Source organism: Erpetoichthys calabaricus, chromosome 11 (genome assembly GCF_900747795.2).
Source record: "Erpetoichthys calabaricus chromosome 11, fErpCal1.3, whole genome shotgun sequence".
Taxonomy (NCBI): Eukaryota; Metazoa; Chordata; class Cladistia; order Polypteriformes; family Polypteridae; genus Erpetoichthys; species Erpetoichthys calabaricus.
This window is the reverse complement of record NC_041404.2, coordinates 102,447,356-102,460,906: the sequence shown is the minus strand read 5'-3', so window position 1 is coordinate 102,460,906 and position 13,551 is coordinate 102,447,356. Positions and strand designations below refer to the sequence as shown.

The window sequence follows — 13,551 nt, the reverse complement described above, 5'->3', positions numbered from 1 at the left end:
TACTCCTCAGCAAAATGCCTTAGTGGCAGCAGTCTTCAAATGCAGTCTCTTACAGAATGGTCAGAGAAAACAAAGAATAGAGGTTCATTTTATAAACTACTGAATTTACATACAGTGTCAATCAATGCATACATTTTACTCTGGTTGGTTCATTGTTTTATACTTGATGATTTATATATGATTTATATAAAATTAAAGTCTGTTATGTTATATTCTGGTTCTTCTTATAACTTTGAGTTGCGCCACCACCCTGGAAATTTCTGTGCATATAACAATTGTCCATTCTCATTTATAGGACATCTGCTGATTTCTTAGTCATCTCGTAGTCATCCTTTAGTAAATTTTGTATATTACGTCAACCTTTCTTATGGTACATTATTTACTTGACCATTTCAGTATTTTTCCTAAACCAATTCTTATATTTCAGTGTACATTTTTTTTAAATTTTATTGACTTTATTGTCATCATTCCATACAAATAGTCAATTTTTACAAAAAATAGGATTGAAAACAAATCACCCCCACCCCTGAGAAAGAGAGCATGGCCAATGAAGTAAAACTTAAAGCTGGTAAAAATAAATAAAATGATGGGTTTAATAGGCGGATAAAGATAAATGGAGAAGAAAAAGAAATGGGAAGAGAGTCTACTTCCTTAGTGTTTTAAAAGCTTATTCTAAAATATTATTGATTAGATCCTGCCAGGTTTTGAAAAAGTTCTGAAAAGATCCTCTAACTGAGAATTAGATTTTTTCCAATTTCAAATAGTATACAACATCAGTTACCAACTGACTTAAAAGAAGAGAGTTAGGATTCTTCCAGTTTAGCAAAATAAATCTGCGTGCCAATAGTGTAGTAAAGGCAATCACAGTTTGTTTGTCCTTCTCCACTTTAAGCCCATCTGGAAGAACACCAAACACACCTGTTAATGGGTTAGGAGGGAGTGTGACCCCAAGGCTGTCTGAAAGGCACTTAAAAATTTTTGTCTAGAATGATGTTAATTTGGTGCAGGCCCAAAACATGTGACCCAGTGAGGCTGGACCTTGATTGCAGCGTTCGCAGGTTGTATCTTGCCCTGGAAACATTTTGGATAGTTTTAAGCGAAACAGATGTGCTCGATATACAGTATAATTTTGAGTTGAATAATTGTATGCATTGCTCATATGGAGCTTGAGTGAATTCTCTGCATTGCTCCCTTCCACTCCTTTTCTGATATGTTGAGTGAGAGTTCCTTTTCCCATTGTCCTCTTGGATCTTTGAAAGGGAGGGACCGTAAAATCATTTTATATATTGCAGAAATGCTATCTGAGTCCTAGAAACTGAGCAATATTTTTTCCAGCATAGAGGAAGGTGCGAGATGAGGAAAATTGGGCAGGTTCTGTTTAACAAAGTTTCTAATTTGAAGATAGTGAAAGAAATGTGTTGCTGGAAAGTTAAATTTGGAATGTAATTGTTCATAGGATGAAAAGATGTTGTCTATATAAAGATATCTAAGCAATTTAATCCCAAATGTTTTCCAGATATTAAAAACTGCATATGTTTGCGAGGGTTGAAATAGATGGTTCTCATGCAGAGGTGCCACAGATAAAAGATTCTCCATCTTAAAATGCTTCCTACATTGGTTCCATATTCTGAGTGAGTGAAGCACAATTGGGTTATTAGTATATTGGCGATGACTTGCATTTATTGGGGCACAAAACAGGGAATATAAAGACGTACTGCAGGATTTTATTTCTATTGTGGACCAAGCCTGTGAATGTTCATCTATTTGTGTCCAGGTATTTATTGCTTGTATGTTTGCTGCCCAGGAATAAAAGTGAAAGTTAGGTACAGCCATACCACCTTCTGCCTTAGGTCTTTGTAGGGTCACTCTTTGAATACGTGGATGTTTTAAGTTCCAAATAAATGAGGTTATGGTTGAATCTAATTGCTTAAATTTTTTTTAAAGATTTATTGATGTATATTGGAATATTTTGAAATAGAAAGAGAAACTTAGGAAGGATATTCATCTTAACAACGTTAATTCTTCCAGCTAGAGTGAGATGAAGACTTGAGCATCTATGCAAGTCTTGCTTAATTTTTTACACACAGATGGTGAAACTTTGTTGATAAAGAGCTTTATGTTTACTTGTGATATTTACCCCTAGGTATTTAAACTGATCTGCAATAACAAAAAGGGAAGGTGTCCAATCTAATATCATATGATTGAGAATTCACTGGAAAGAGCACACTTTTATTCAAATTTATTCTGAGACCAGAGATCTTTTGAAATTCTGTAAGTGCTGTTAAGACTCCAGGCACAGTATTTTGTGGGTCTGATATATACAGTACCATATCATCTGCATATAGAGAAATTTTCTGTTCAAGTCCTTCTTTGATAATCCCCTTTATCTAATAAGCATTTTAACAGTGTACTGCCAGTAATTCAATGGAGATTGTGAATAGCTGTGGTGACAAGGGGCATCCTTGTCTGGTACCACATTCTAGTTTAAAGTAGTCTGAACAAATGTTGTTAATACAAACTGAAGCTTCTGGATTGGTATACAGTAGTTTGATCCATGCACAAATGTTCGGGCCAAACCCAAATTTCTCTAATGTAGTGACAAGGTAGCTCCATTCAATCATATCAGATGCTTTTTCTGCATCCAACGATAATTATATCTCTGGGGTGTTTGACTTTGCAGGTGAATATTTTATATTAAACAGGCGTTGAAGATTGGAAGCTAAGTGTCGGCCTTTAATATATCCAGTATATCCTCATATATCCTCTATCCTTCTAGCTAGGAGTTTGGAGAGTATCATAACATCATTATTCAGAAGTGAAATTGGTCTGTATGATGCACATTGTAATAAGTCCTTATTTTGTTTAGGAAAGATGGTGATTAATGCTTGGCGAAAAGTTTGAGGTAGAATTTGATTGTCTCTAGCTTCTGTAAATGTTGCTAATAAGAGGGGAGCTAGCTGAGTGGAGAATTTCTTATAAAATTTGACAGGGTAGCCATCAGGGCCTGCTGCTTTCCTGCTCTGAAGTGACTTTATAGCATCTAGTAATTCTGATAGCGCCAGAGGTTTATCCAGTTCCTCTGCACTAAAAGTATCTGTGTGTGCTATCTGTAATGTATCCAGAAATGCATTAGATTGTGTGTTGTCTTCTTTAAACTCAGTAGAATATAAGGATTTATAGTAGTCTTGAAATGTGTGCATTATATTTTTATGGTCAATGATTTTATCTCTGTTTGTGTTGGTAATTGCACTGCGAACTTCTTGCTTGTGGATTTGTTGAGCTAAGAGCTTATTAGCTTTCTCTCCGTGTTCATAGTAATGATGTCTTGATTTAAAAATGAGTTGTTCAGTTTCTTTGGTTGTTAAGAGGTTGAGCTCTGAATGCAGAGCCTGCCTTTTCCTATGAAGAGCCTCACTTGGACACCTGGCATGTTCTTGATCTATTCTAAGAATTTCACTGGTTAGCTCTGATACCTTCTTGGTTTCTAATTTATTTCTATGGGAAAGATATGAAAAAATCTGTCCTCTTAAGAAGTCCTTTAGAGTTTCCCAGAGTATTTCTGCAGAGACCTCTGAGGATATATTTGTCTCTAGGAAGAAACTGATTTGTTTTGATATAAATTCTGTACAGTTCTCGTCTACTAACAGAAGTGGGTTAAGACGCCATCTGCGAGATTAGTATGTGTGGCATAATGATTTTAGCTCCAAGATCAGAGGGGCATGGTCGGAAATAACAATAGCGTTGTACTTGCAAGATTTAATAGTAGGCAAGAAATTATTATCTATAAAGAAATAATCAATTCTTGAGTATCTATGATGCACTGGTGAGTAGAAGGAATATGTTCTTGAGTTTAGGTTTAGAAACCTCCAGAGGTCTGATAAGCTGTGGTCAGTTAAAAACTGTGTGATTATCTTTGCAGTGTTAGATGCCATCCCCCTGTGACAGGAGACCTATCTAAGAGTGGATTTAAAACACAATTAAAGTCTCTAGCTATTATAATTTTATGAGTGTTCACATTGGGAATGGATTTAAATACATTTTGCATGAATTCCCTATCATCGACATCGGGTGCATAAACATTTATCAAAATCACTTTACAGTCAAGTAAATTGCCCATGACAATCACATACCTCCCTTCAGGATCAGATACTACATCTGATACCACAAATGAGACTGTTCTATGTATGAGAATTCCCACACCTCTAGTTTTCTTTGTAAAGCTGGAATGGAACATTTGGCCAGTCCAGTCTTTTTGCAGCTAGAAATGATCCTTGCTTAGTAAGTGGGTCTCCTGTAAAAATACTATTTTTGTGTTTAGACCTGTTAGGTGAGAGAATACTTTCTTTCTCTTTAATTTGTGATTCAGGCCTTTAACATTCTAGCTCACAAAGTTAACTGCCCCCGTGTGGATAGCACTTTGAGTACTGAGAAAAGCGCTATATAAATGTAATGAATTATTATTATTATCATGGAGACATTGATTCTGAATTTTTTATGTCATTTTGTAGTCTTAACTGGAAGTGAAACAACTTTAACCTTAATTTCCAATTTTCCCACAAGTTATTGCCAAGCAGCCTATCGTTACATTGGTAGTTATAATTATAATGATTAAAAGGATAGATTAGATATAGCTTGCTCTCTTTCTCTCCCCCCCTTATTCCCCCCCCTCCCCATTTTGCCTCCCCACATGAGGCTGGACCCCACTTCACAAAGACCCAGTCCTCTAACATACCTAAAGACAGAGCACGTCCAAAAACAAAACAAGCCCTCCAGCAGCGGCGTTTGAGGATTAAAAAGTAGAGATATCTGTTGCCAATAAAGTCTAAATACTATAAGCATAAAATATAATTTTCAACAGTCTTGAAATATTAAGACAGCAAACCCAGGGAATGGTGTTAAAAAGTGGCCCAGGATAAGCATAGTAAACCCTAATGCAATAATAGAAATAACAATAAACCAAGGTTATGATGTTAAACAGTCTCCTTTAGAATAGTAAAAAAAAAAAAAAAAAACCTACTTTAATTTCTTCCACACATACACCTATAATTATAATTGAAACATAAACAAAAAGTGTCAGAGAAGAGAAAAGGATGTATAATTATGGTACCTGTATCATTGCAAGCGGATCAGACAGCAGGAAATATCTTCTTGCCATGCCATGACAGGATGCAACTCACTATCGTATTTCAAAAAAGTGTTGGGATAAGCTTTCTTAACTCCTTTTCTGCTTCCTCCTTGTTGGAGAAGATGTAATATTTGTCTTGAATATCCACGTTCAGTTTGGCAGGATACAAGAGGCTGTATCTGATATTGGCTTTCCGTAACTGCTGTTTAATGTTGTAAAAAGCTGCACGTTTAGCAGCTGTTGAGGGTGAGTAATCAGGGAAAATACGAATGTGGTTATTTTCAAATATAATCTCGTTTCTGTCAGAGAAGTTCCATTACTTTAAGCTTAAATTGTAATCTCGGACAATTAGAGTCCTAGGTTTAGAGGTATTTGATCCACGTTTGCAATAAGCTGCTGCTTTCTCGGTATCTGATTTAAAGTCCTCTCCAATTATTTTTGAGAATAGTTCGGCTACGAGTTTCACTGGGTTTGGACTTTCACGATTCTCAGGTAGACCTTCAATTCTAATATTATTCCTTCTGCATCCATCTTCCAGAGCTGCAAGCCTGTCTCAGAGTTTTTTGCATTCGGAATTTGCAGCTGTAGCTTTTCCATTGGCGGTAGATGCAAAATGTTCCACTGTTTCAATTCGAGTCATGAATGTCTGCTTAATGTCTTCCAGCTGTTCGGCAAGTTCTCCCAGTTTAGACGCATTTTCCTGAAAGTGTTCCTCAGTTTTTCCCAGCATACTTTTAAAGGTTGCATCAAAATGATTATATATACGTTTTTCCAAATCTTTATTATCCTGCCGCAGCTCTTGCTTCTCCAGCCGCAGCTTCTCGTTTGTCTTGAGCAAGCCATTTATTTCTTTCTTCATATTTTTCTGAATGTCTTTCTTGAGCTCACTTATGGCCATGGCCAATGTTGCGATCATTTCCTTCAGTTCGGACAAATCGGTTCGGCTTTCATGCTCCGCGGTTGAAGTGGCAACCCCAGTTACAGCCGATGCCTCTGGCTCGCGAGGAGTAGATGAAAGCGCGGACTGCAGAGCCATTTCTCGTTTCAAGTGATCTTCTGGAATCGGCGAGCTATCGTGACCTGCATCACATGCACCTTCGCTCCCATTTTCGCTTTCGACTGGAGACGATGCAGTGGAGCAGGGTCCTAGGAAGTCTGTGCTTTCACCTGTCTGTTCCAGGTCAGTCTCTGAAAGGCCGTACCTTGCACTTAGGCTTGATGCTTGTCTAGACTTGGGTGTATCTTTAAGTTTCTTTTCCTTTGCTGACACCCTCTCTTGTTACTCATGTTTATATACTGTGGTAGAAACTCCTTGGGTTGGGTAAATACAGGATACATCGGGATAATAAGAAATAAGAGAAAAAATAAAGCTGCTGCAATGGAGCTCCACTTCAGACGATGAAAAAAGAGGAATTTAAAGTCACTGAAAAGTGTCTACCAGTTAAATATGACCTGAACCAGTTAATAGCAGCCCCTTTAAGCCCAACAAAATGTTCAAGCCGTATTAGTAATATTTCATGGTCAATGGTGTCAAAGGCAGCGGACAGGTCAAGGAGGAGAAGGACTGCCGCATCACCTGAGTCAGTGATAAGACAGATGTCGTTGAACACTTTCAGGAGTGCCATTTCAACACCATGATAACGCCTAAAGCCAGATTGGTAGATCTCAAATAAATTATTGGAGTTAAGGTGATCGACCAATTGATTATAAATAATTCTTTCTAGAATTTTAATAAAAGATGGCAGTTGGGAAATTGGACAAAAATTGGCTAAAACTCCAGGATCTAATTCTGCCTTTTTTAGATGGGGATGGACTGCAGCATGTTTAAAAAATGAGGGCACAACCCGCGAACTAATAGAATCATTTATAATGGCTAGTAAGGATAGGCCCAACACATCAAAGGCTTCTACTAAAAGGCATGGTGGTATTATATCGAGGGGGCTGGAAGCTGGTTTAAGGGTGTCAATAGTTCTTTTTAGCTGTGAAAGTGAGACTATATCAAAGGATTCTAAGACAATGTCATGATTAACAGTAGGAAGTTTATTGTCAGTTTGAACAATGCCACGGCGGATAGTATCGATTTTGCTGACAAAGAATGATAGAAACAGCTCACATGAATGAACAGTGCTATTTAATCCCATCGCAGAGTGAGGGTGAATGGCCACATTAATTGAATTAAATAAGACCCTAGGATTCTTTGAATGACGGGATACTAAATCGGCAAAGAAGTCATTTAGTTTTCTTAACTTCAGCCTGGAAATTTAAAACAGAAGTCCTAAAAATCTGTTTAGAGGCAATCAGTCCATCTTTTTTCCAACACCGTTCAGCAGTTCAACAGGCGCGGCACAGTGATTGAGTATTTTCATTTAGCCAGGGAGCAGGTCTTCCCTTATTACTGCATATCTTGGGCGGAGCAATTGAGTCTAAAACCGTTTTACAGGAAGAATTAAATTTTACGACAGAATCATCGATACCATTATTTTGTTCATGTACATAAAGACTAGAGAAAATGGTTTTAAAATCGGATATAATAGAAGAATTTAAAAAGCGCAAGCAGCATGGGAGACAGCTATTAGTCGGGACATCAACAGTGATATTCAGATCCATCATTATAGAAAAGTGATCAGTGAAAGAAACATCACATAAATCAATATTACTAACTGAAATATCACGAGTAAGAACGAGATCAAGGGTGTGATCAAGAGAGTGAGTTGGTATATTAATATGCTGTATAAAATCAAATGAGTCCAAAAGTGATAAAAAAGTCGTTAACCAAAGCTTTCGATTGACAACAAACGTGAATGTTGAAATCACCAACAATAAATACTTTGTCATAGGAGAAGGTGATATCAGCCAGGAGATCAGAGAATTCAGAAATGAAAGTATCAAACAAACCACGGCAAACAGCAAAGAAGGAGAGCTGCACACTTTGAAAAGCGAAAAGTTGAAGTGCAAAGCTGCTAAATGGACCCCTTGTAAGGCTCCGACACAAGAACATACTTTTAAAAACAGTGGCAATAAAGATTAGTAGTGTTTACTGCCCTATTGCAGACCGAGGAAAAGTGATGCTGTCTTGAAATGGAGAAATTAAATCCGGTATCTAGCGCCCCTGGACCAGGGATGGAGTCCTGTGCAGGAGAAGATGGGTCATAGACGACTCGCAGGCATCAGGAGTCCAAGCTCTGGGACTTGAGTCGGCGTTGTTTAACAGCATGTCGGTGGCGGGTGCGTTTGCGTCTCTGAGAGGCATTCATCTCACTGATACACGTGAACACCGGCATCCAGGTGAAGAAGTCAGGAGATGTGTGACAGGTGTCTGGTCACACTTACAGGTAATCTAACTTAGACACCATTAAAATATCTGACTATGCCACCCAGTTTTATTAAGAGACTGGGAACTTCTGAAATTTACCAATAATAGCACACAGGTTTCTTTAAATTGGCTGGTGAGTAAACACACAATGAAAGACACCACAGTAATTTCAGGAAAAGCAACAGTAACTTCTATTACACCAGACAATAATAAGTATATTAAAAAGATAAATGAACATAAACAAAATCTAACAATATCAGGAACAAAATTCCTTTTTTAGAAAGGAAAGCACACAGTCCACACTCTGAAAGTCCATAAAAAACAAGGTTTGGAGGATACAACCTTTAGTGGTGCAGAGTCCAGTTTGCGCACTGTGTTACCCCAACACATAATTGTTCAACTGTCTACGGATGCACTCTGTTCACCGGACACTCATTTCCCAACAGAAATTATGTCAAATTGTTGAATCCCTGTCAGCGTATCTTCGTCGTTCCTTTTTTTTTTTCCACTCTGGGCTCCTTGTGTTGCTGTGACCTAGGCACGCCTCATTTCTCATCTGTCAGTTTTGCTTGGTCCTTTCATGCGGCTTCCCTCTCTCGCTGAACCCACAACCGCGTCTCCTTGTGGAGCTGTGTCTTCCTCCCTGGAAGTGTTGCCGTCCTCGTGCCTCACGTCGTGCCAGCCAGGTACCCTTGTCTGCCTATGAGCCCCTGTGCTCTGTCTGAGTGTCTTGGCAGCGTTCACAGTGGACCGTCCCTTCTTCTTGCCTTCTCCTGCCCAGAAGTTTAAATCTCCTTCAGTCCTTGCCATTATCAGTTCTGGACAATTGGATTAAACAATGGCACATCCAAATTTCCTGGGTTTAACAATTAATGAAAACACAATTTAACAAAAATGTGTTGTTACCGACCATTAATGAGTACAGATCTGCTGATTAGAAACCAATATTTCCAAGTCAGGTAAATACAGACATCCTCCAAGGAAGGAGCAGTTCTGTTATCACAACTTGGTATTGTTTGTAATCTCAACCAGCCATAAACTTCAAAATGGTGACTCCTTTGCAATACAGCAAATACCTACATCCTGCAGACAGCCTTTTAACTTCTCACCCCCAGTGTACAAAAAAATATCCCCCTCTGACAGATGAATAAAACAAAGGTGGAGGTTCATATAATATCCCAATAGGAGATGAAAATTGAGAGGAAAGCAAGCAAGAAAATATGTTAAGTAGAGAATCACAATTGTAGGACAGTGGTCGTTGAGATAAACTAATACAAAAAAACAAAGATAAAACATAGATTAGCGAGACGATCAGTGCTTATGATTCACTTCTCAATGGCTAATTCAACATTCAGTTGTGTCCATCAGATTTGCTTTTTTGCTTATTGACCTATGAACTACCCACAGATTCATCACAGAGTTTCTAAAGTACAGTGTGTATATTGTGTGCTAATGTCACCCTTGTTAGTGAATTGTACTTAAGAGCTAGATGCTCCATGTTGCTTTTGCACAAAGCCTCATTGATATACAGCATTTGTTCTGTAAATAAGGAGACAGAAACGCATAAAGGTTTGGGGTTTCCGTCCCCGTATACTGTACAGAATTTTAAACAAAAAATACGGTCAATGTTATGACTTGTGGTCATTACAAAATACAATCTTCCAGTGGATGGAGGGAACTTAAATAATGAGGGACCGGAAACTGATGACTGGAATGCTGGGAGGAACCGAGATGTTGTATGGGCATCGTGACATCATCAAGATGAGACCAGAGGAAGGGATGGAAGGCAGAAGTGGCAGCGCGTGGTTTAGTGAGTCCGGGGAAAGTTATGGTGGTGTTGTTTCTGTCTTTCTGTGGGAACAAAGGGAAGAAAGGTTAGCACCCCGCCTTGATCCCCTGGCACTATGTGTTACGCTGCTCGTCGGGTCTTTTTGCGGCTCCCCATGCGCGCATGCGTGACATGACCCCCTCCTCAGCCCAGACCCATCGGGTCGGGCAGCCCGAACCGAGAGGTCGTGAACTCAGGAGAGAATGTCAGCGTTGGCTTGCAGGTTACCCCGATGATAAGTGATGGCAAACTTGTACGGCTGAAGGTCCAAAAACCACCTGGTAACTCGGGGATTCAACTCCTTGTGAACAGCCATCCACTGCAGGGTGGCATGGTCCGTCACCAGAGTAAACTCCCGACCTAACAGGTAGTACCTCAGGTGCGTTACCGCCCACTTGATGGCCAAGGCTTCCCGCTCCACTGCAGCATATCTGGTCTCCCGATCCAGCAGTTTTCGGCTCAGGTAACTCACAGGGTGCTCGACACCGTTGATGCCAGAGGTGTGACCAGAATATCATGTGTGGGTGGGCATTTGGCTTGTCTGGGGGGGCAAAAAATATCCATCCATCCATCCCCATTTTTGTAGGAAGGTTAAATAATAATAACAACATAGTTTTATATAACATATACAGTGGTGTGAAAAACTATTTGCCCCCTTCCTGATTTCTTATTGTTTTGCATGTTTGTCACACAAAATGTTTCTGATCATCAAACACATTTAACCATTAGTCAAATATAACACAAGTAAACACAAAATGCAGTTTTTAAATGATGGTTTTTATTATTTAGGGAGAAAAAAAATCCAAACCTACATGGCCCTGTGTGAAAAAGTAATTGCCCCCCTTGTTAAAAAATAACCTAACTGTGGTGTATCACACCTGAGTTCAATTTCCGTAGCCATCCCCAGGCCTGATTACTGCCACACCTGTTTCAATCAAGAAATCACTTAAATAGGAGCTGCCTGACACAGAGAAGTAGACCAAAAGCACCTCAAAAGCTAGACATCATGCCAAGATCCAAAGAAATTCAGGAACAAATGAGAACAGAAGTAATTGAGATCTATCAGTCTGGTAAAGGTTTATAAAGCCATTTCTAAAGCTTTGGGACTCCAGCGAACCACAGTGAGAGCCATTATCCACAAATGGCAAAAACATGGAAACAGTGGTGAACCTTCCCAGGAGTGGCCGGGCCGACCAAAATTACCCCAAGAGCGCAGAGATGACTCATCCGAGAGGTCACAAAAGACCCCAGGACAACGTCTAAAGAACTGCAGGCCTCACTTGCCTCAATTAAGGTCAGTGTTCACGACTCCACCATAAGAAAGAGACTGGGCAAAAATGGCCTGCATGGCAGATTTCCAAGACGCAAACCACTGTTAAGCAAAAAGAACATTAGGGCTCGTCTCAATTTTGCTAAGAAACATCTCAATGATTGCCAAGACTTTTGGGAAAATACCTTGTGGACTGATGAGACAAAAGTTGAACTTTTTGGAAGGCAAATGTCCCGTTACATCTGGCATAAAAGGAACACAGCATTTCAGAAAAAGAACATCATACCAACAGTAAAATATGGTGGTGGTAGTGTGATGGTCTGGGGTTGTTTTGCTGCTTCAGGACCTGGAAGGCTTGCTGTGATAGATGGAACCATGAATTCTACTGTCTACCAAAAAATCCTGAAGGAGAATGTCCGGCCATCTGTTCGTCAACTCAAGCTGAAGCGATCTTGGGTGCTGCAACAGGACAATGACCCAAAACACACCAGCAAATCCACCTCTGAATGGCTGAAGAAAAACAAAATGAAGACTTTGGAGTGGCCTAGTCAAAGTCCTGACCTGAATCCAATTGAGATGCTATGGCATGACCTTAAAAAGGCGGTTCATGCTAGAAAACCCTCAAATAAAGCTGAATTACAACAATTTTTGCAAAGATGAGTGGGCCAAAATTCCTCCAGAGCGCTGTAAAAGACTCATTGCAAGTTATCGCAAACGCTTGATTGCAGTTATTGCTGCTAAGGGTGGCCCAACCAGTTATTAGGTTCAGGGGGGCAATTACTTTTTTCACACAGGGCCATGTAGGTTTGGATTTTTTTTTCTCCCTAAATAATAAAAACCACCATTTACAAACTGCATTTTGTGTTTACTTGTGTTATATTTGACTAATGGTTAAATGTGTTTGATGATCAGAAAAATTTTTGTGTGACAAACATGCAAAAGAATAAGAAATCAGGAAAGGGGCAAATAGTTTTTCACACCACTGTAAAAGCAAAAATTGTGGCATAAATCATAACCTATTGTTCAATAAAATTAACAGAGGCAATGGAACTTGTATTATTATTTTTTGTGAACAAATATAGAACTACATCTACAAGGTAAATATCAATAAAGTCAAATGTATACAACATATGAGAGCCAATCAGGAGTTCTTCAGGGATGGAGTTCTGGACAAATCTAATCACTACAGACAAATTCTCAATGTTACAGCGATCCCTGGTACCATCACTTTTAATGCAAAGTCCAGGAGAGTCAGCTTTTTCATATTTGGTCCTGATATCTTTTACCACCATTTTGGCAAGAGTCTCAATTATTTCATTTTGAATTACATTGGATGTGTATTTTACATTGTCTGGGATGTATTTTGCAATTTCTGCAAGTTTGGCATCTTTTTTGATTGTGTAATCAAAGAACTTAAGGAAAAGTCCCTCCTCCCCACCATCGTGATTGTGACCACGCAGAGCCAGTTCATTGACTGCAAGGAACTGAACGGCCTCCCCAGTGCTTTTCACATAATATCTATTCTTTTCTATCTGGGTTGGACCCAGTAGTTGAACAATGCTTTCACCAGTCTCTGCCCGGCGCCAATACTCTTGCCATGCAGACATGGCTGTGATGTGCGGGATACTAGATACGTGTTTGTGGAAGCCACCACCGTCTTTTTCTAGAGCTTTTTTCCAATAGTGTAGCTGTGTTTGGTGAATATGTCCTCGCGGTCAGAATTGGAAAAACTAAATTTACGGCAGGCAAAGCAAAAGCTGGCATCACAGACAACAGAATATTCAAGCCATGGTCGAGACTGATACCAGCTTGCACTAAAACATCTGAGTGTCTTTCCGAATGCACACTTGGGATAATTAATTAAAATGGGCTGGGATGGGCTATCCATATTTAAGTCAGGCAGACCAGACTGTATATTTTGTTGAAGGCAGAGGTTTGGAGTACCCAACATGGGCGCAGAGCTGGAGGATTGTGTAGGCTTATCTACATCTTTTGGAGTTTCAGTTTCCGACGTG

The 13,551-nt window shown here is 39.4% G+C and overlaps 1 long non-coding RNA gene across 2 annotated transcripts in view; it reads right to left on the bottom strand.

The window, feature by feature from the left end:
* The window catches only part of LOC127529583 (uncharacterized), a 369,736-nt gene extending 357,655 nt beyond the window's left edge, over window positions 1-12,081 (bottom strand). Inside the window, exon 1 of one of the 2 annotated variants that reach the window (XR_007936205.1) lies at window positions 12,037-12,081. This is a non-coding gene — a long non-coding RNA (uncharacterized LOC127529583). Of the gene's footprint in view, window positions 1-11,721; window positions 11,990-12,036 lie in introns of those variants that run through there. The other variant, XR_007936204.1, reaches the window with a different exon arrangement.
* Window positions 12,082-13,551: the final 1,470 nt, after the last annotated feature.